We start from the raw sequence: 22,450 nt of genomic DNA, 5'->3' as shown, positions 1-22,450 counted from the left end.
AGAATTTTTCTTGATTCTGTCTCCTTTGTAATGGTCCTTGTTTTTTTTTTCCTAATCATATTTTAAAAATAATTTCTTCTTCCCCTTTCTCAAGGATTAACTCATTTCGTTTATATTCTCTCTTTTAATTTCTCTTGTGGGTATTTCACAACTATGCATATCGTTGTCTGTATAAACCACCAGTTTCCATTTTCAGCAGGGTTTCTTTTTATCCTCAAACCAATCAATCTCTCTGAAGCTGAACTGGCCTTCTTGTTGAGCACATACAGAGTAAAAATCCTGTCCCTATTGAATTCAGTAGGAGTTTTGTCATTCATGTCAATGACTTCAATGCTTCACTCACAGTTAACATGCATTAGGTTTTAATTATTATGCATTTTAGGCACCTCCAGCCTTCTTCCTGCTTCATGGCTTTTAATTACTTCCCAGTGAGCACACTATTTACTCCTCCTAATTCCACTCAGCTTGTTTTTTCAAAGCGTACTTTTTCTCATTGCTTGTCAGTACACAGGAGAAGGATGATACCTTAGGAAAATATAAAGATAGCCAAAAGGGAATTGTGGTAAACATTAAGCATTCCTTTTGCAAATCATTCTGTGAAGGCAACATGCTTATTAATTTTGATGAGCTTCATGGGAAGCATGGACTTCTGCATGCGCCCAGTAAAGGAACTGAGCCTTATGGATCAATGGATCACGATTATCACATCTCAAGCACAAAGTGGTAACCTGTTTAACAATAGTCTGTGACACACCTTGTGGTCCTAAGATAAGGAACTTTAAGCTTTTTTGCCCTAGGGAACACATAGTAACAAAAAAGATTAATAGCAATTGCATATCAAAGTAAGGCAAACTGAATTTGTGGTCAGCTGCTGTTTATCAATGTGTTGATGACACTATCATGTTTACCTAAGGACTGTGGTTTTCTAGTATTTATTGGCTTGCTTCTTTTTAACCTTTTGAATACTGGTTAGAGAATTTTGCTGACTACATTCATATAAAAATGATCCGTGTCCAAAGAATTCATGGCCCCATAATCTCTGTGTATTAAATAAACCTGAATCACTCTATTGTTTGTGAAATTTCTCAGAAACATAGAATCATTTAAGTTGGAAAAGACCTTTGAGATCATCACGTCCAACCATTAGCCCAGGACTGCCAAGCCCCCAATGTACTACCTCCCTATGCACCACATCTACATGATTTTTAGATACCTCCAGGGATGGTGATTCCACCACCTCCCTGGGCAAGCCTGTTCCAATGCTTGACCACCCTTTCACTGGATAAATTTTTCCTAATATCCAATCTAAACCTCCCCTGGTGCAAGTTGAGGCCATTTCCTCTTGTCCTGTCGCTTGTTATCTGGAAGAAGGCACTGACCCCACCTGCCTACAGCCTCCTGTAATGTCTCTCCGGAATCTCCTTTTGTCCAGACTAAACAACCCCAGTTCCCTCAGCCGCCCCTCATGAGACTTGTGCTCCAGACCCCTCACCAGCCCCGTTGCCCGTCTCTGGACACGCTCCAGCACCTCAATGTCCCTCTTGCAGTGAGGGGCCCAAAGCTGAGCCCAGGATTCGAGTTGCGGCCTCACCAGTGCCCAGTACAGGGGGACAGTCACTGCCCTTGTCCCGCTGGCCACACTGTTTCTGACACAAGCCAGGATGGTGTTGGCCGCCTTGGCCCCCTGGGCACACTGCTGGCTCATGCCCAGCCGGCCGCCAGCCAGCCCCCCCAGGTCCTTTCCCACCGGGCACTTCCCAGCCGCTCTGCCCCGGCCTGTAGCGCTGCGTGGGGTTGCTGTGACCCAGGTGCGGGACCCGGCACTGCTCCTTGTTGAACCAAGTTCTGAAATTGCAGATTAATTAATCTAGTAAGAGAAAGAAAATGGTTTTCTATGTTTATCTGTGCATCTCATGATCGTATGGCTTATTTCTTGCATGGGATAGTATCTGTCATTTTCTGCAAGTTTGTGTATTATCTTGAAGAATAAGACCTGGTCTTACTGATTTCTGCATGGTCTGACCTCCAAAGCTCCTTCTTTGCTGCATGAGACAGTACTCTGTTGGGTGATGAAAAGGGCAGCAGTAATGGTGCTAAATTTCTTTGAGAAAGCTGTTCTACTACAAAACAGAACTACTGGGAATAGCAGCGCAGTGTCATGATCTGGCTTTTTGATATGACTTGCAAAATGTAACTGGTCAGTAGTATCTGTGGAGAAGCTGTATGTGCATCTGCAGGCTGCTGAAAGGGAGATCATCATACTGCACTATGTTAAGTGCGTGCGTTTCTTCCATGGTGGAAGCATGTGAAGTGGAATACCAAATTGTCAATCACGTGCTAAATATACGGGACCTGAAGCGTCAGTATGCTTCTTAAGAAATAATGTTAAATAAAAGTACTAAGAGCAGACAAAGAGAATATGTTGCCTGTAAATGCCTAACCAGCAGTAATGGCATTGATTCGTGGTCAGGTAATAAGTATAGTAGTCCAATGAGGTTATGTTCTTTTTAGAGAACTGACCAGTTTCAAAAGGTTTTGTCAGGATCAGTCCCAGAGAATTGAAAGGTTTTCTGAAATCAGCATATATTTTTCAGACTCCAGAATACAGCAAGGTAATTCTTGAAGAAAAATTTCTTGTGCAGTGATGAAAGCAGCTATCCCCTTGTAGAAATATTGTGTCTCTCTGAAGTATTGCTGGTGAGTAGAGTTCCACTTCATGCAGCCATTCCGTCATCATGGGGTGTCCTGTCCCTGTCCTGGACACATATTGGAAGTAGAGAAGAAGGTACTCTGACAGTCCAATCTAAAATTAGTTTTGAAAACAAACAGGTGACGATAGCTAGCTTAGTAGTGGGCAGGGCAAGAATGCATCCTCATTTGTTTCTTACTGTGGCTGGTGTTCCCAGGCTAATTCATTTTTTAACAGAACTAATCCCCTTTTGTCTTCTTGTCTTTGCAGAATTTGAATTTTGACAGTCTTGAGCCATACATCAATCACTTTGCCTCTTAAGTACTAAAATGTCAACGTCAATATTCTGAGATTTCGTCTTTCTCTTTGATGTCTTTTCTGATTGGTAACACTAGCTGAGTTCTCAGAGTTGAAGTCATTCTCGAGTAACAGCCAGAATTAGATCATTGCAGAATTTTGTAGCTACTGTTATTTTTCTGATAATTAAAGTAACATGGTTTCCTTTTTTCCCTAAAGGGGAAAGGTGACTTAACCTCTTCATCCTTCCCTTCCAAACCTGGGAAAGATGGATTGTTTAGTTTGCTTGAGGCCTGTTTCCTGGTACTGAGACCATGGCAAAGAGGTTTGAACAAAATATTATGGCAAAGAGATTAGGGTTAGTGTTGTGGGAATTGATGCTGCTGTTTGAAAGAGGTCCAAACCTTTCAGATGACAAAACATGCCGCTGCTAACAGGAGCCCTTTCATAGCTGATATAATAAGTGGACATTCTTAATTAGATACTTCTTTTGGTAATGGTAAGAACATTTTTCTGACTCAACAGTTTACATTGAACAGTTGTCTTATCCCTCCCTCTTAGATTCTGTCTGGAATTTTGGCCATTGGCACAAGAGGAGCAGTCAAGAGAAGTTTGGATTCTGCTGCTCTGACATTTGCTCTGAACTTGCTGCTTCTTCATTTTCTTTTGTGGAAAGCAGGTGCTTTTCCATCTTCGTGCCAGCATGCAGAATTGGGATGAAACCCCCCAAAATCTTGTTTGCTTTGAATGTGATAGTTGTTTCCTAAGTGTTGCTCATCCAGCTCCTCTGTCATAGGCAAGAGTGTCTTGTAAAGGAAAAAGAAAACGCACAAAAAGAATCTGAAGCCACCAACTCAACAAAACTCCCTCTTGACAGAAAACACTAATGTACTTCTTATGTGCTTAGCTATAGCTAGGGGAAGCAATTCTGAGTCTCTGAAATTCCTGTTTGCCTCTTCTAAGGTCTTTCTGGTATCTGCTGTTGCTGTGTGTGGTGAGGCAAGCTGCAGATCCACTGTTCTGAACAGATGAGAGAAATAGAAGGAGACTTAAAAGTCTCTGGATGTTGCTTTTTGCTTTAAGAAGTAATCTGGTCCTCCATCACCAGCTGGTGAGGGCTGTGTTCTGCATATGGGGGAGCAAGGGGGAGCTTGTAGTGCGATGTCTTGTTTTTCAAAGGCTTTGTACTCACTTTCTAGAATTTAGATAAACTTACTGCTCTGATTGTTGCCTTCTGGGACCTGAGGACTTCAGAATACTTTACAGCTAATGGGCTGGCTAGAAATTATTCTTGAGAGTGGTAAGAAAATATTTTATCTATTACAAAGAAGGAATTTGTTACACAGAGGTGAGATAGGGCAGGTATAGACCAGCTCTGTCATTTTGTCTAATCCCTTGCAATTACTGAGGCTTATTGCAATTATTTCAACAGATGTCTTGCTCAGAGGTTCACGGAACAGCTGCCTCATAGGATCTGATGTTTGCAGAACATCTGCTGCACAGATAGTCAAAAATCATTGACCAAACAAAGTGGTTCCTACTGCTCCGTAACAAATGCTAAGTCAAGACTTGCAAAGCAGTGAAAGGCCCAAAAGTGGCAATTATAATGACACAGTTAAGAAAATAAGAGAGGTTGAGGAAGTTGCTCATGTCCTGTGTCTCTGAGATGACAAGGATTTAGCCAGCTACAGTTCCTGGGTGATCTCAAGAGGCAATCACATTGTCAAGACTCCAGTGGTCCCAGCTGATTCTTCTGGAGGAAAAGTTCAGATTCCTTCTGATGTGAAATCTGGGAGTCACTTGAACTTGCAGTGAGGCAGTAGCCTCCGTGCTCCTTGATCATCTCTGTTTTGCTTTTACCTGGAGGTAAACTCCAGTGCTTCGGGGTGGGGTGGGGTGGGGGTGAGGTGGGGGTGGGGAATTAAGCTGTCCCTCAAAATAAGCTGTCCCTCAAAATGATTCAGAAGTCATACAAAAGTCAGACCCAGATCCCTTGATGTGCAGTGTTTTAACTTCCCACCATCTTTCTACTAATATAGCATCCATCTTCATTAGTGTGAGCTATCTGTGGTTGAAAGCTGTCAGAATTACCTAGCAGCACAATTTCATTTGAGAAATTACTAATACCAGCTCTTTTATACTGTTGTTCCAAGTCTAGATCCTTGGTAATGAAATGAGAAAAACTTGTTGGTAATGTCAGCACTTTAGTTTGCTTATTGCTTGTTTGTATTTTTTCCTGAAATTTGTGAAGCTATATGCACTAAATTCTGCTCATAGAAATGTATTTTCAGAGAAAGATCTAGAAGACCGTTTTGAAGGAAAGAGTCCCATCTAACGCCATTTCTTTGGCCAATGAGCTGGGACACTACTGCATACATATAATTCCATATACTGCATGTCATTTTACATAATACTTCGTTCAGTATCCAGTTTTTCTTTTGCATGGAAACAAAATAGTATATTAAAAGAAGTCTGTCCTATTTTGTTCATTAAGTTTCTGAAAGTTTAAATACATCGAGGAAGATTTCTTTGAAAGTATACACTGGGGAAGATATTTAACATTAAAATAGGCAGTTATATGGCCAGATGCAGGCCTCTTTGTTAAATTCTGTTCTGTTAGCAAAAATTAATAAATCCTAAATGTTGTTTTAAAAAACTAGGATTTATTTCTGTTTGTCAAGTCAGCAAAAGAAAGTTCCCATGTTGATGCCACAGCAAATGAGATCATGTAGTGAGGTGGCAGCTTCTTCCTGTACTGGATTTAGAAATGACAACAGTGATGATTAAAATATAAGACAAGGGTTTGTTCAGGTCCTCAGATGATATTCTGATATAGGAATAGGAGTTACACTGATGTAAGGCTTCTTACAAGATTTAGGCATAGCTAAAATGAGTAAAACTAATTAATTATATGTTGGCTTCCTTTTTCAGTAATGGGGGATAATCAGGTGTTTTGCATGTTTTTCATAGTGTTTGTGATCTTGTTTCTTGTCATATTAATGCCACTCTGTAGTAGGAAGGAAACATTAATTAGTGTATAATTTACAGTAGGAAAAGCAGGGGCTTGGGTGCTTAATAAATTTTAACAGACGATTTTATCTAGTGCTGTTTGTGGGATTTCCCAGTAGTGCATCTTAGTGTGGTATATATGTTTTTTACTCTCATCTCAGTTGATAATAGATTAAAAGTGTCCATAAAGAAGTATTTTGGTGGTTGTAAAAGTCTGATCTAAGGTGTATGAGGCAGTGCGCAGAAGCTTTAAACAAAGACACCAAATTCAGAAGGGCTTTACCATTGTCCAGTTCCAGGTGGGTAAGTCACACACTTCAGTGATTTTATGGTCCCCAAAGTCACCATGTTGCCTAACTAGAATAGTAAAAACATTCCTTAGGATAATTTTTTGGCCCAGATTTTTAAGAAGGACACGGGATTTTCCCTGTCTTTCCCTTTTAAACTTTGTCAGTGCTTTTGCAGGAAACGGCCCCAGGTGCCACCATTGTATCTATCAACGTGAGAGAGAAATGCTTCTGGTTTCCTGTCTTCGTGACAGGTCACACAACCTGATACAACCTGGGGCCATGGTGGGCCGCTGAGCACGGACCAGCCCTGTGCCCTGGCAGCAGGGACATTCAGGAGCCTCCTGAGCTGTGTAAACAGGGGCACAGCCAGCTGAGTAAGGGAAGGGTAAGGCAAGAGTCTTGTCCTTGAAGGATGGGGGTAAATTTGTATTTTCTCAGGCTGCAGAAGCCTCTGAACCCATCCACTTCTTGCTGATACCTCCAACTATGAAGCAATATGAGTTTTCCCACTGAAACTGCAGTTTTTGGATAAAAATGGTTATGGCTCATTTGCCTTGGCAAGTTTTCTTCCATTACTGTGTATTAAACTTGCTATAGACACTTCCCCGATCACACCTCTGATAAGAGCGTGAAAGCTGTCTATGGAAGCCCTGCTTCTGTCTTGCAACTTGCATTCATTCCAATTATGAATTTTATATCCTGAATTATTTACAGTGATCAGCAGTCATTAATGGTCGGGCTACATTTTCCTAAGTATTATTGATTTTCATCAGGAAGGACCCTCTCCTAGAAAACATGCAACATTCTTAATGCCTTCAGTGAAGGTAGTCTCCACTCTTAGTGGTTTGTCTGCATTTTTGGTTGTCAAACACTGCTCATGGCTTCAGTCCCCAAGAAATCCATGGAGCTGTTTGTTTTGCTTTGGGAGCAGAATGTCAGCATTTAGTGAGAAGAAATACAAGGTGGAAACAGTTTCATTAGAAGGTGTTAGATTTTATAGTTCCTTCCTTAAATGTGTCAGATTAATAGGAAGAAAGTGTTTTAAATGGTTGACTTTAATTAGAAGAACAAAGAAGTCTGCCAAAAACAGTAATCCATTTTTGGTGACCAAGTGTTTAAGTCATTTAGAAATTATTCCATTTATTCTTAATTATGTTCTCATTTATTGAAGTTTAATCTATTTGGAAAAATACCAGACCTAATGGTATGCTTCACAAAGCACAAATTATGTGGCAGAATATTTTAAATAATTCTTTATTTTTTAGTCTCTCCCTTTTGTATTACATTCTGCAAGGCTTTTAGCATCATTTGATACATCTGGTCACAAAGTGTCATATTGCTCTTAGATTTACCATTTGGTAAGTATTTGCATCTGTTACAAAGGGTCCTTTTTACAGTCTCTGTATCATTGCCAAGCTGAGACCTTGATCAGCAGTAAAAACACAGAGATGCTGATTAATGCTTTTGTCATCTCAAGGACTGATTACTGTAATTCACTCTTTTAGGGACTTTCATCCCGTGCTGTTAGGAAATTGCAACTGACACATTATGCTACCATGAGGATTCTCTTAAAAATGAGATTATTTGGATGTATTACACTGATTATTAATGTTAAAAAAATACCTGACTTTGTTAGTAGAAAATATTCATATTAATTATTACATGTATTTGGGGGATCGTCGAGCATTACTAGTGTGAGCCTATCATGTGAGTAATCATTTTGCTGTTCTGATCTTCCCTATAGATCATACAATTTACTGAGCTGTCCTGATGAAGTCTGTTAAGATTTTTACATTATCAAGAGAGTAAATTATCTACTGATATTCTTTAAGCTGAATTTGTGTTGTTTTTCAATCAATGTGGAAATGCTTTGTATTTACTTGAACATCTGAATTGCAGGTTTTCCTATTCCTGTTTTCAATTTGCAAGTGTATAATAATGGACTTGGGTGAGTCTTTCTGAAAGCTAATCAATCACAGATTAAAATTCACCAAATTACAGTCCAGATTTAATGATAATTTTCAATATTAAAATTTCATAGAAGACATAAAAAGTGTTATTTTTCTCTGGCTATTAAAAATTTTGACAGAAAAGGGAGAAATAATTATCTTTCTTTTTTTTTCTTCCGAGCAGATCTCTTTTTCAGTGTTACATAGGTGAGAAAATCCCGTTTTTTAGCTGTCCTAAGCAGAATAATCAGAGTGGTTTTAGCAACATGTGTAATAGCGCTAACCTGTTTATGTATGCCAGTCAGCACTGTCTAATTAGCAACCTTATGTTAGTGAAGTCTTTTTCCCTCTAAGAGGAAGCCTGAACCTGTAAAAAGTCATTTTAAGAGGTCAGTTTCAAAGGAAGAGCAGCTTATGCTTTATATTACAATGACTAAATGAAAGCTTTCCATTCTAACAGATTCTTGTGTACCTATTTTTTGGTCACTTAAAAAAATAAAGGTCTACAGCAACACACAGGGTGTGGATAAGCTCAAAAATCCACTTCAGTGGTTCTGGTGGATCAAACTTATTTCTGGCAATTTAGATTTTAGCCTGGGCTTTGTAACATTTCACTTCAGTCTACTGTGGCTGCCTAAAGAAAGCATCTTCCAATGCATTCTTTTCCTATTTGAAACATATTCTGTCATATTCTTGAGCAAAGAGAATATACAGGCAGACAGGCTCCAAAAGTTGGGAGCTGAGACCTGGTTTATGCTGCATAACTATCACCTAGCCTTTTTTTTTACCTGGTTCCTCACCAGCTGAAAACGATGGCCGTTTATCAAGTCTGTTGCCTGAAGAGGAAGACATTATTTGTACTGAAATGGAGAAGGAAGAGAAATGTAGGAGCTGGGTTTGTCTTTGAGACTTGGAGAAAGGACACAGACTCAGAGCCACACACAGAAGATGAGGTGTTGCTTTGCAGGATTCTCCTCCAGCTTAAAGCTCTGAGACAAGTTAAAGGATTTTCTCCATGAGATGCTAAATTAGCCAAGGACTCTAGAATATTTTTTTTGTAACCTTGTTTGCAGCCTTGTAATTAAGAAGTTGAAATGTCTTATTAAAATAAACATGCTTTATGTATAAAGCACTGTGGGTCTCGGGTAGGCTGATAGATGTGATAATTAATATGAGTTAAGCAGAATATATAGGCGTTTTCATCTGCGCAGATGCATATACGCATCTTGTGAGCTTGAAGGAGCTGCCTCATCCTGTGAGAAGCTGACACACAAATCCTGAACCACCATGGTGAGTAAGGCAAAATAACTTCAAACCAGATAAGCCTCCAAACACAACTGAAGTATTTTCTTGTCTTTTATCAGACATATTTAAAACTTACTGCAGAAAGTAAAAAGGCTTCTTGGGGGGTCCTTTGACTGGGTGGTTGGTGCTTTGGTGTTTGTCTGCATTTATATTTCCGGGTTTTAAATTCTTTAGGGCATACATCATATTCGTTTACCTTTAGCTGAATGCTGTGTGCTCTTCCTGGAGTTTAATTATGATATTTGCAAGAAGTCATCTCTTCACTAGGGAAACTACAACTTTCAGCCAAGTTAATGTGGAGCTCAGCCTATATATGAGCTGTGGGATTTGAGCTGAGGACATCTTGTTTTTGTGAATGTCAAGATGTGTTATCATAGATATATAATACAAAATATTGATCACAGATGCGCCTTGGTCATTGCCTGTTTTGGGAAGGTAGGGCCTTTTGATGTGTTTGTTGTTTTCTAATTTAACAGCATTCCTAAAACCATCAGTGTTGAAATATGCAAGTTTCCATGGCCCAACACATTGAAAAAACTATCTTTTTTTCATTTTAACAACTGTTTAGAAGGGAAGGATTAAAAATTTAAGGAGTTTCTGCATTATAAAGTTATTTTGCCTTACCTTATAAACTATATAAGGTTAATATAAACCAACATCCTCAAGGATTCAGTAAACATATCAGATTTCAAAACATTTATGTTGCTGAAATCTGTTAATGTTCTATCAAAATTCTGGAACAAGTTTATTTTATACCAAATATCTGACATAGTTCTATTTATTATAAAATGTTTCTTGATGTTCTTCCTTTATTTTATAAGTGTAATCTAAGAAAAAGGTAACTTTTTAGCTCAGGTACTGTGGTAATGTAATGATATATGAGAAAGTTTTGGGTCTTTTTCCCCACATAAAAAGTTTAGATACTAAAGAGAGTATGATCCATTCCAAGTTATAATAAATTGCTGCATAGATAGATATATGCAGGATAATCATTGTAGAACTAGTGGAAACTTGCCTCCTTAAACAGGCAATTTGAAGGTCTGTTCAAATAAACTCTTCTTTCAGGCCGTATTTCTTGCTGCTGGCTAACTTGCTAAGCTTCTTAATTTCTGCTGCAGTCCATTAGGCAGCAGTGTGTGTTTCCAGTGACAAAAGCCATAGGCTTGACTCCCCAACAGTAGCAGTGTACCAGTACATGCCATTGCCGTGAGGGCAGAGGATTGTGGCCATTAGCTCTTCTTTAGCGTGTCCAACTTTTTACTGTTAAGTCTTGGTAGAACTCCTGTATTGCAGTTTATAGCATTGAATTAAGGAGACAGGCCTTTGCTCTGACATGCTGAATCTTACCACTTTGAATACTGGAAAAAATAGGTAGGGAATTATAATGACAAAAGAGGTATGCTTGCAGCTGCGTAACTGAAATAAAATTCCTCTTCAGCTTACAAGCATCAGTGGTGCTGATAAATCAGTTTTGTACTGATAGAGGTGATGTTTCCCAATGAGGAAAAGAGGTGGTGCGGTAGATAATGTGCAGCCGCCCCTTTTTAATGGAGATCCCAGTTTGTGAAGGCCGGCTGCTTGGGCTGGAGGAGCAACTGTGGCCTGTATTTTACTTTTCCACAGTTCTCTGCTTCACTAAGAGGTTGTTCTTCTACCCCCCGAATGCAGAATGATTTTTGTAGCCATTGGTGCCTTTGTAGACTTGATAGGAGTCTGCTGTGTTTCACTCAATGTTGAGATTTATTTAGAATATATTCAGACATTTAGAAAGGTATAGCGTGCAGCCATGGGGTTCTTAAACAGCATCTCTTTCAGCGTATGTTATATGAGACTGTTTGACAGTATTCAGCAATTAGTTCTAACTAGTTCTAAAATGCAAGACCACATTTTATTCTAAAATTATACTTTTTAACCCTCATGAAAATGTAAATCACCTCTTAGGGACTAGCAAAAGCAGACAAACTGGGTCCCCCTTGGTTCCAGTGCAGTAGAGTTGGAATGGCATTCTTCAGCAAAGGGATCTCGTGTTTTGCAGTTCACTCGAAGTTGTTGAACTTCATTGTATGCAGGGCAGTCTAGCTGCTTTTTCAGATACATTAAGGATCCAACAACACAGGAGCAGTCCCTCTTTCTGTGTCTGGGTAGTTTCATTATTTATTTAGTCTTGCATTTGGGCTGACAGGGCTGTTCTCGTACTATTCTGTTTTTTGCAATATTATATTTTAATTGATACAAAGGCATCTTATTTTATAGTAAATATAGTTACCATGTTTCTCTAATGCTGTCCAAATATTCCTGTATCAAGTAAATACAGCTTTGAAGTATCTTCAAAGTTGCTTATAAATAACAAAATTGTCACTTTATTGTTATAAAAGTGTGAAATAAAAGCTACTGAAGTGTTTAAACAATTTTTAGTGTTTTCTAATATGCCAGACAATCATTTGGATCTTGGTGTCCTTGAAGTAATACTTTTTTCCTGCCATCATTTTTGCCATTTGTTATACCAGGATTTATAGTTGAACCATGGCAGCCTGAGGGCTATGAATGTCATCAGGCACTATAGATGGAGCAATGGGGTTAGGAAGCTTGCAATTTTTAATGGAGTTTTAATTTTTTCAGAGCAAAAAAAAAAGCATTGACATATATAATAGGGCTGTGATTATGAGCTATTAAATGAAAATGAATATAAAATGTTCCTACTGGAACAAGGTAAGTCCTGGGTAGCATGACTCTTTCCCTAGAACTAGCACTTCAGAAATTTCTCACATTCCTTTTCTAACGTGATCATGGTACTGTCAGACCTGTCTTTATTTACCCAGTTTTAAAGTTTATTTTAGAATTTGTCGGCATGAGTATCTCTGGGAGTGTTCTTGGAGAAAAAATAAGCTAATATTTTGGGGTGTGGATCAGACATAGTATCAGAACATCCTGTTCAGTTTTCTTTCTGGAAAAGACATTCTTGAATATGTGTGTCTCGATTTTTTTATCTTGAATAAAGCAGTTCTGGAAATGATGGGGCTTAATTCTTTTGTCAGTTGTCTTGGATTCACTAGCACTCTCTTTTGTAAAATTAATACTAATAAAAAGTGACTTAATTATCAGGACTTCCGACTGTTCAGTAATCCATTGATTAGTCATATGACAGCTATCAAACCATTGACATGGAAAACATTGGGAGGTCAAAGAGATGTCAAGCTTCTGAGTTAGTTGGCTCATTATTAGCAAGTGTACATTAATTCATGATGATGTTTCTATAAATACCGTAACAATGAATGAAGACAATCAAGTGAAACAGGTTTTAAACAGATTAATATAACATACTGCTTTTTGAATGGAGAACAAATCAGAGACAAAGAAGATCAGCAAATCTTACCATGGACTTAATATGACACTGGATCAAACCCATTGGGGCTCTGAAGTTGTTCCCATAGAAATCACTCTGAAACTTTTAACTGACTTTCCTGGAATCAGCAGCATCCATAGACTTTATTGTATTTTGACATATTTTTTGGATTGCCAGTATAACTGGTGCATAATTCTTAAATCTTACATCATTAAATATCTTATACCTTATGAAAGTCTATAGATCTAAAGATTAGAAAAGCTCTGCTATCAAAAATAAAAGCAGTCCAAAATGTTTTGTGGGAGGAATCCATTAAAGTTGTTATCTTCTAAATACTACAGTTTGACTCTATTGAAGCAAATATCTATAATGCAATGGATAAAATATGATTTCAGCGTATATGCTGAAATACAAACAAATAAGGAACGTGCATAGCATGAGAAAATTTCAGGACTGCTTTACTTATTTGTGACTATATTTTCTAAGGGACTCATGTACCACTCACTTTCAAAACCAAACCTTATGGCTGGAGTCTCACTTTGCTTGTATCCAATGAAATCCTTCATTTGCCTTATCTCTGTATGGGGCTCACACGGGGGAACTTCTGATGTGTTAGTAGGATTGACATCTGAGCAGGGGATATAAGAACGGTTACATTCTTTTAAAGTGCAATTTCTTCTACCCAGTGGTTAGCTTATACTTAGCTTCCACGTACTGGATAATAATCATGTTCCAAATACAGTTCTGACTGATCTTTGGTTATTTACAATTCCTTAACACTATCAGCACATTCAAATCCTTGACCAAATGTATCTTGTAGTAAGACAATGCATCTGACTCTGTCTGAGAGACAGAAACAATCCATTTCTGTAGCCCAGGTAATCATCTGCCACAGCACATATCAGTGAATGTTCAAGAGATTGCAATAAGTTCTTGTTGTGATTTTTAATTTGTTGTTACTTACTTCACAGTGGTCAAAAGTATGAAGATAGACATTTTACATAACAAAGTCATTGCTTTGGCAAAATAAGCTAAAATTGTGCTATGAGGCAGCTGCAGAGTGTCATAAGGACGACGGGAAGAAATGTTGAATGAAATTACAGTAGGTTGATTTTTGTGATGAGGTAGTTTCTTCTGTAGTTGAGAGCAAAAAGTATTCTTTGGCTAATGCACTTGACTGGGACTCAGGAATGAAGCCCAGATCCTCCAGATCAACACATTTATTGTACAGTCCTTAATGTAGGAAATCAGGACACGAGGGGGACAACTGGATCATCAGGTAAACTCCATAGTACAGCATCCTTCCTGTAAACTGATTCATCTCAAGGGGAATGCCTAATTTCCCTGTTCTTTGACTCCTCGGTTGTAAAACAGGATTAACATTTTCCATCCTTATAGGAGAAAGGAACGTGGGAAGGTATCGTTATTAAATACAGCATTATGCTCAATGGAATGATGAAAGTCAGACCAATAAACAAATTAGTAAGACCTGTTAATAAAAGGTAAGTTCAAATGAATCAAACACATATAACGTCATGTCTGACTGTCACAGTTCTACTCTCTATGCCTTTTACTGAATTACTGGATTTGGGTGGTAGTTTTAAATTAATCTGAGGGTCTTGCTATACATTGAGAATATGAGAACAGCTGTACTGTGTCAGTCCAGCCTGGGATTCCTCGCTGGATGGAGACCCTGTGGAACAGCAGAAAACCGGACAGGTTTTCAGAGTTTCCCTGACTGCTGGTTGTACCTTTGCAGCAGACTGCATTTAGGGACTTTTTGAATCAGAGGTTGCATCTTTGTGTTTAATAGACTGTCATAGTTTTCTTGCATGGGTTCCTCTAACTGAAGCCGTATAAACTTTAGATATCTACATGTCCTGTGACAGTGATTTCCATACTGTTTGCTCTGTCCGAACATTGCTATTTGTATTTAACTTTGTCTTATTTCATCTGATACTTCTTAATTAGCATTTATTACTAATTATGAAAAAACAACAAATTGCCTATTCACTTTTCCATGCCTCTGCAAGCTCATTGTTTTTATATTTTAACTGTTATTTTTCATAAAATCATGTATTTAATTCCCACTTCCAGTTTCACTGGAGAGAACAGAGTGATCAGGTACTATTGAATCCTGTCCTGTTAAGCTGCACAGCTTTTTTGACACAACAGAGGAAAATGCAGTTTTAATATTTCAGTAGCTGAAAGGAGACAGTTCAAAGAGTGCAGGCAAACAATAATGAGAATGTGTTGACAGTGCATGAAATCCCTGATGTGGATTGCTTTATAAAATAAAATGATTTTTCAGGGATGCAAAGGTGGCTGTTAAAACCTCCAGTTATAAGCCCTCAGGAGGAAAAAAATCATCCTTTTGGTTTTAGCATTGCTCCCCAGCTGAAAGAGCGATGGATGATTTTTGATAAACATCCTGTGGTGCAAAGGACCATAACAGAGGCCATCTTAATGCTGGTAATCTGTACTGTTTTTTTCTGATTCTTTATTCACTCTTCGTAAAAAATTAAAATAGATTAATAGAATGGGAGATTTTTAGAAGAAAGGAGTAGGATTCAGGAAACAGAATTGACAAAACTGATATTTAGATGGTTGTGTAATATTTATCTGAGAAGAAATAGAGTATTACAGACCTTTCCTATGCCCCACTAAAGAATGAATTGCTATTTGTAGAGTGAGCTCCCCAGTGGAAGCAATGGACTTACTTGTTTTGCACACCTGAGGCACAAACAAGGAATGAAAGTGTTCAGTTTGATTCCATGTTACAGACACAGTTCTGCGTAGGCTGTGTTGTACTGTGTGCTGTAGGAACATGAGAAAGCAGTCTGCCTTGGAAAAGTTGGGGCTAAGTCTTGTGCAATTTGTGACAAAGGAAAGGGTCTGTTTGCGGCTTGCTGCGGTCCTAGATGAGGTTTTCCAGCACTGCAGAGACCATGGCCTGTGAGAAACCTTCCTAGTGGCCTTGGGAGGGACAGTTACATTGCTTCCTGCATTCCCAGCTACTCAGAAAGCCAGCAGCCACGTGCTTTATCGTAATGAGAAATTGTTTTCTGTAAAGAATCTCAAGTCCTCCCATCAGTTGGCTGGGGGTCATGGTAAAGAGGGAATTTAAGTAAACCCCCATTCCAACCAGATTGCTTCTAGCACTTAACAGCTGATGGATGCTTGTGCTTCCTTTCATAGAGAGAGAGCTCAAATAATGAGCTCTTCTTTACTAAAATAAATAGGCCAGATACTTGAAAGTACTTGTATGAAAAGTAAATACTTGTTATTAAAATAGCTGGGAGGTGGTTGCAGTCTTTGACTTGAGCTTATATTTATGGCTGAGTTCCCTAGATGGAGAACTAAGCTGAATGACTTTCTGATCTTCTGGGGACACCTCTGGAAAAATAAAGGTGAGATGTTGGGGCCTCCTTGAAATACGGTCACACACGAGACCTCACAGTGTAGCCAACAAAACCATTCCCCAGCACTTCCAACTCCAAACAGGAAATCATTGCCTTGGAAATATTCATGAGTGTTAAGAAAGTGTTTTCAGGGGAATAGCACTGGTTTTATTGCCCTTAAAAACTGACAGCCTGTCAGAAGTGTGTAGGAACGGTATTGCAAGCATGAGTGTGGTATCTGAGTGATAGTCTCTTCGAAATAGTAGCAGTGCTACATCCTGCAAAATTCACTGCAAACCTCCAGAATTTAATGTGTGAAGATGCCATTTCCATTACGTATTCATTGTTTTGTTAGCACCTGCCTGGTTTTCCACCCCTAAATGTTGCTCAACATTATTAGGATTTAGCTGATGAAAATGGTGAGAAATTTTTGTAGTGTCATGAGTAGACAAGCTCTAAACTAGATATCTTGCTCAACATGATGTCCTTGTTCATCTGAGTTCTTTAAACAATGCTAGCCCTTCAGCAAACATCTCAGACAGACACAAATACTACAGGGAACTCAGCTCATAATATTTCTGATGTTAAAAACAAGCACATAAAGCATTTTTACCTCTTGGCGATTTGCTTTGCAGCAGACTCAGTTCACCACTGTAAATTAGTTTTATGTTCTTTTCGTGATTTCTCAATATTTACATGTCTACTTCACAATGCATCATATTCATAACTTAATTGGAAGATTATATATTAATGGTACATGATCCACCTTTGTTAACACGGTATCTGAGTATTCCAAAATTTTACTTTATACTGTAAAAGGATTATTTATTTTACTATGCCTTCCAGTTTTATGGATGCAGTCTCCATGTAAGAAGACTGACTGAGTTCCCAAAGGACCTGTAGGAAACTTATAGTTTAGAGAACTGAGGCAGATTCTTCTAAATTTGCAGCTGTTGGCCCAACCACTGGACTCTTTTCTTTCTGTTTCTGAAGTGTTTGTTGCTTGAGACAAAGGAAACTGAAATGACATTGCTGTTACAGACCACTGTACTGAAATTAACTTACAGGGAAGGATTCATAACATGTGACTCAAATTATTTCTATGTTTGTATCTCTTGTTCACAAGGATGCAAATATTCTTGCTTTTGATAAAACACCACGGAAATACAAACACAGAACTATTTTCCTTTGAAGCATACAAACAACCATCAGGCATCCAGTACCTTTGAAAATGTGTGAATAGTGAACAATTAATTATTTGAAGGAAAAGGACATTTCACAAGCTGAGAATCCAAGTGGCTGGAACTGGCAAAATCTGTTGCTGAAGAAGTACTGAGAAATCTTGGTATAGAGGAAATGGGAATTCTTAGGAAGTCTGGATTTCTGTGCATTTATTGATTGTAAGAGACTAATGTCCTTGATATCATACTTTCCCTAGAAAGATGGAGAGACTGGGAAAAGTGTGTGCACAAGTATGAGAGAGAAAGATTGTTAGGTGCATCAGTACACATAATTAAAACATTGCAGCTGTTCCATTATTATTTCACCATCAGATATGACTGTATTATATAATACCTATTTAAATGAGGCTTATGGCTTTTAGGATCATGGAGTCATAGGTAATTCAGGTTGGAAGGGACTTTAGAAGGCCAGCCAGTTTCTCTGCAGCCTTGGCTACTGCAGGGGTTCTTCCTTCCCAGTGGCAGTGCTTTCCATTTCTCCTTGTTGAATTTCATAAAAGTGCTTCAGACTCCTGACGCCCATCTCTCCAGCCCCCACCTGGGTCTCTGAATGGCAGGGCTACCCTCCAGCATGTCATCTGGCTCTGCAGCTTGGTGTCATCTGCAGACTTGAAGAGAGTGTGCTCCATTACCTCCTCTGAGTCACTAATGAAGACATTAAGCAGGACAGGTCCAAGGACAGACACCTGCAGCTCCACTTACTGGCCTGCATTAACCAGGACTCTCAGAGCCATGCCATCTCAGTAGTTTTTTATCCATCTGGTTGTCCACCCCTCCAGAGTGTAATGTCCTAACATTTATAAAGGAGTGGGAGACAGTGTTGACAGCCTTCCTAAAGTTCAGGTAAATGACAACCCCTGCTCTCCCAGCGTACATATGCAGTCATTTCCATCTTCATTCTTTATGAAACTTTAATCAGAAAACAAAACTATGATGAAATTAATACGCACATTTGGACAGAGAGAGGACAGAAGCAGTGAAGGTGTAGCGATGGGCAGTTCCTTTTGCCAACAGACCAGCAAATTCTATTGCCTGGCTGCTTCAGTCCGGCTGGAGAAACCACATGTGGGTAACAGCACTTAGCACTTACATAGATGCTTAACTGTTGTGCAGACATTAAACATATAAGGTTAAGGGTTGTGCAAATGATAATTCATCCTTCTACTCAATGTTGTTGGCTTCCTGAAGACAGTATTGGTGTTAAACAATGTCCACAGAATATATTGTTTAGTATGTGTATGTGCAGAAGACCCAGCAGTGGCTGTACAACTTTGTTAAGTTGTGAATCAGGCTACAACACTACTGAAGTTGTGGTAGAGCAGAGATAACCCACACTCAGAGAACTGCTTAGCCACACACTACAGAAATCATCATAAAATAGAGATAACCTGCACCTGAGGAATTGATTAACTTGTCTATAGGTGGTGTGATCTTTGAGTAGTGACATCATATATATATGATACAATAGGTATGATACAATTCTCTTGGCATATGCTTGAGGAGATAACTTGCAATAGTAACTGCAAGATTAAAAAGACAACCCAATTAAACCCAAGGAAAAATTATAGGTTTTCTGCATTATTGAATTACCAGGAAACAACATACAGCACTTTGAACTAGAACATGGATTTCTCTTGAGCAAAAAAATTAGTCATTGTGTAAAGAGTTGTCTGTGCCACAGTATATTGGGATTTCAAAGATGGCTTTAGTTCTGTACAAAGAATTTTCTTAGAAAAGATGAACCCTTGAATACTTTCCAAAATGTTAAATCCTCCCAAAACAGGGTCCAGTCAAAGTACATTAATCCGACACTAAATGCCATCATATTTAACCTAAACAGACTCCTAAAAATGACATGAAAGGGAATCATCTGAAGGAAGGGATTGTGCCTGCTGATACATAGGATGATCTAAGTTGTGACTGGAAGAAGCAAGGGATGATTTCTCCTTTTACCCCCCTATCTGAGAGGCAGAAATGAATGATCCTTGCAAGAACTGGAATGAAATAAGAAGGGAAAAGTGGCTTGTTGAAAGGGGTCTGGTTTATAGCATCGGGATGTGGAGATCTCTGCTCAGTGAACAGCAGTGCTACCTCAGTGTCAGTCCACAGTCACTTCATGTAATCTAGAAAAAATATCTGAGTTTCCCTCAAACTTGTGTGTAGCCTTCTATTATTACCCATAATTTTTATTTTTCTTTGCACCATGTCATGTGATGCCCATTTGCTGGGTTCATGTGAGTTTTCCATTCAAAATGTCAGTTTTGTTCTGTATAAATGTGGTCCCAAGGCGGTGTGAGGTGGTTATTAAAGAGCAGTGTGGTGGCTCTGCAGGGAGAACGTGGACTTTGCCACACTCCCTTGCTAAGTACATGTCTCTTGTATTACTCTTCACCACTGACTGTGCATTGCTATGTGTAATGATACCCTGATTTCAGTACAGGTAATGTGTTTTGAAAGGGAAAATTAAACAAAAAGTTACACTTCCACTTAATCAGTCTGCTGTAAAATTCTGGCTCACTGGGACACAGGCATGTTAAGAGTGAGATTAAAATGTATATCCCCTGGGTAATGTGTGAGAGTGGCATTTGGAAACTCTTGTATGCTGTAAGAGTTAGTGCTTATCAGCTGGAAATGTTCTGTATGTCCTGATGAAAGCTAAATGCTGAAGTAGTGATGGGGTTTCTTTTCACTGTGTCTGAAATAAAGAAGTTCAAGAAAAAATGTAATGTGGGTTAGTGTATGTGTGGACGATGTCGTTAATTGTCTTGGTGGTGTGTGCAGACAGTACTTTACAGTAATTCTAGTACCACTAGTAGAATATTAATAGCATGCTGCTTTGACCTGCTATCAATCATTGTGATCAGCATATAATTTGCATAACTTATTGCATATAACTCACTAGATTTTATGCTACTAGAATCACAGATTAACAAAACGATTGCAATAGCATTGCTCCAGAGAAAAGGATCACATTTTTTCCCCTATTATTTTCTAAAATAATTTATTATTTTATTTTTTAGACTACTAATATTATTTTTATCAGGATTAGTAGCAAATCCTTGATGGACCATGTCAATTCTAGGTAACAGCTCCCTGTTAGTCTCTGTCATTCATATTAATTCCACTTTATTTGAATTTACTGTGACAGGTTTACTTTGTGGTCAAAGCTGTGTACTTTGACTGTAACTGTTAAAATATCTAGCATAGTTAGCATTGACAGTAGACAGCTTAAATGCAATAGTTGAGAACCCAAAACTAAACGTAAAAGCTATTGATCTGATGTCAGTAGTTAAAAGTATTTGAAAAATACAGCTGTAAAGATGTATTAAAAATGTTATGAAAGCTTCTGACTTGATTGATAGCTGGCACAGCTAGAAGGAAAGGTTTCCAGGGTAAGAAGTGTATCCAGGGTGCATCTACAGTGATTCAAAGTGTGTAGGTCTTAGATCAGAGGCAAAAGACAGTCACAAAAGTTGACAAATAAGGGGGGTTATTTCTGGCCAGGAAGAAAACTTGCTGGTTGTATGTATTTCCCAGACAGCTCTGTTGGACTTCCAGCACACTATTCAACCACAAGTTGATTGTTTTTCAAGTCCATTTTTATTATTTACCTTGGCTTTCTCTGAAGTAACCTCTTTGCGTAGTTCTATGCTCAGAAACAAAGACTGAACAGGAGAGTTTTTAACCTTATCTGGCCTCTCAAGTTTTGGGCACACTGCAGGTCTCCGAATGCTGACCCTTTGCTTTGGAAGAGATGAGCTTCCTGCCCATGGGCTGATCCTTGGTGCACTTGGTCATGACACTGCCTCCTGTGCCCAGACCTCATAAATAAGAATTTGGACCTGTTTTAGCTATATTTAAATTCTTTCTGTCTCTCTATTGGTCTGAGCAGCTTTTTTTTTGCTTGACAGTAGGAGTAGCTGTTCTTGAGGACGGGTTCAAACCTAAAAATAACAGAAAATGTCACCATATCCCTAGAAGCTTGATCATGAAGCATCAAACTCAAGAACAGCTTTTACATTGAGTTAAGTAGTGGTAAGGTGAAAGCTCAGTGTGTATTTATTACTTGGGTTTGACCCCATGTGTCTAGATTTTTACAGAGGAGGTTGGGGGTAGGTAATGCATAGAAATCCAGACTGCCCACAAATTTCTTTCAGCTTCAGTATGAGGGAAAATTATCACTGCCAGAGTGTTTTTCTTCCTAACTTCAAAAGAGTATAATGTACAGCAAATTTGATTTCCATTGGCCCACTGTAAAATTCCTGGTTGTGCCAGGTCACTGAATCAACTTCAAAGAATGTGTATGCTGAAGATATCACCTGTGAAGTATTTTTTTCTTTTTAGTTGAAAGGTTACATACATTTGCATTGACATGGCAGAGTGTAAGTTAATGCAAGTGCTGTTACAATGTCAATACTTTTTTTCTCTATTTATTTATAGATTCCAAAAGAGCTATTACAATTCTCAGTAGAGCCATCTCCTAGAGTTCGAGTGACGCTGAAGCTGTTTCATTGTTAACAAACCTTCCTCACAGCCAGGCTTTGACATCATGAGAGATCCCAAAGAGCCTTTTTGCTTTCAATAAAAGGTGTAGAATTATTTTTCAAATATTTGGTTTTTTAACGAAATTTTTCATTTAAATGGAATATTTTCCAATATTAATATTGAAATATGTATATTAAATAAAATAAAACAAAGTATTCATGTAAAGAGATATTTTTTCACATATTACAAAAGACCTCTCCTAAAACAATGCCTCTGCATGATTCCTTGAGTTCTTGAAAGGGATTTGTTATGTCAAACTTGCTTTGCACTGGCTGATAGTAGACATTTTACAGTATAGGCAGCTATTTTTGGTGCCTGGTAATGAGGTAGTAGGCCATACGTATACTTCTGCTGCCCTTATCCTTAACTACTCCCATTTAG

At 38.5% G+C, this 22,450-nt stretch overlaps 1 protein-coding gene across 2 annotated transcripts in view; it reads left to right on the top strand.

The window, feature by feature from the left end:
- TAFA2 (TAFA chemokine like family member 2) overlaps nt 1–22,450 on the top strand; it is a 192,107-nt gene that overhangs the window by 48,600 nt on the left and 121,057 nt on the right. The gene's annotated exons all lie outside the window — the stretch shown is intronic.

The sequence above is a fragment of the Falco naumanni genome, chromosome 5, assembly GCF_017639655.2.
Source record: "Falco naumanni isolate bFalNau1 chromosome 5, bFalNau1.pat, whole genome shotgun sequence".
NCBI lineage: Eukaryota > Metazoa > Chordata > Aves > Falconiformes > Falconidae > Falco > Falco naumanni.
Note: the sequence above shows the minus strand (reverse complement) of the source record. Positions and strands in the feature narration are given on the sequence as shown.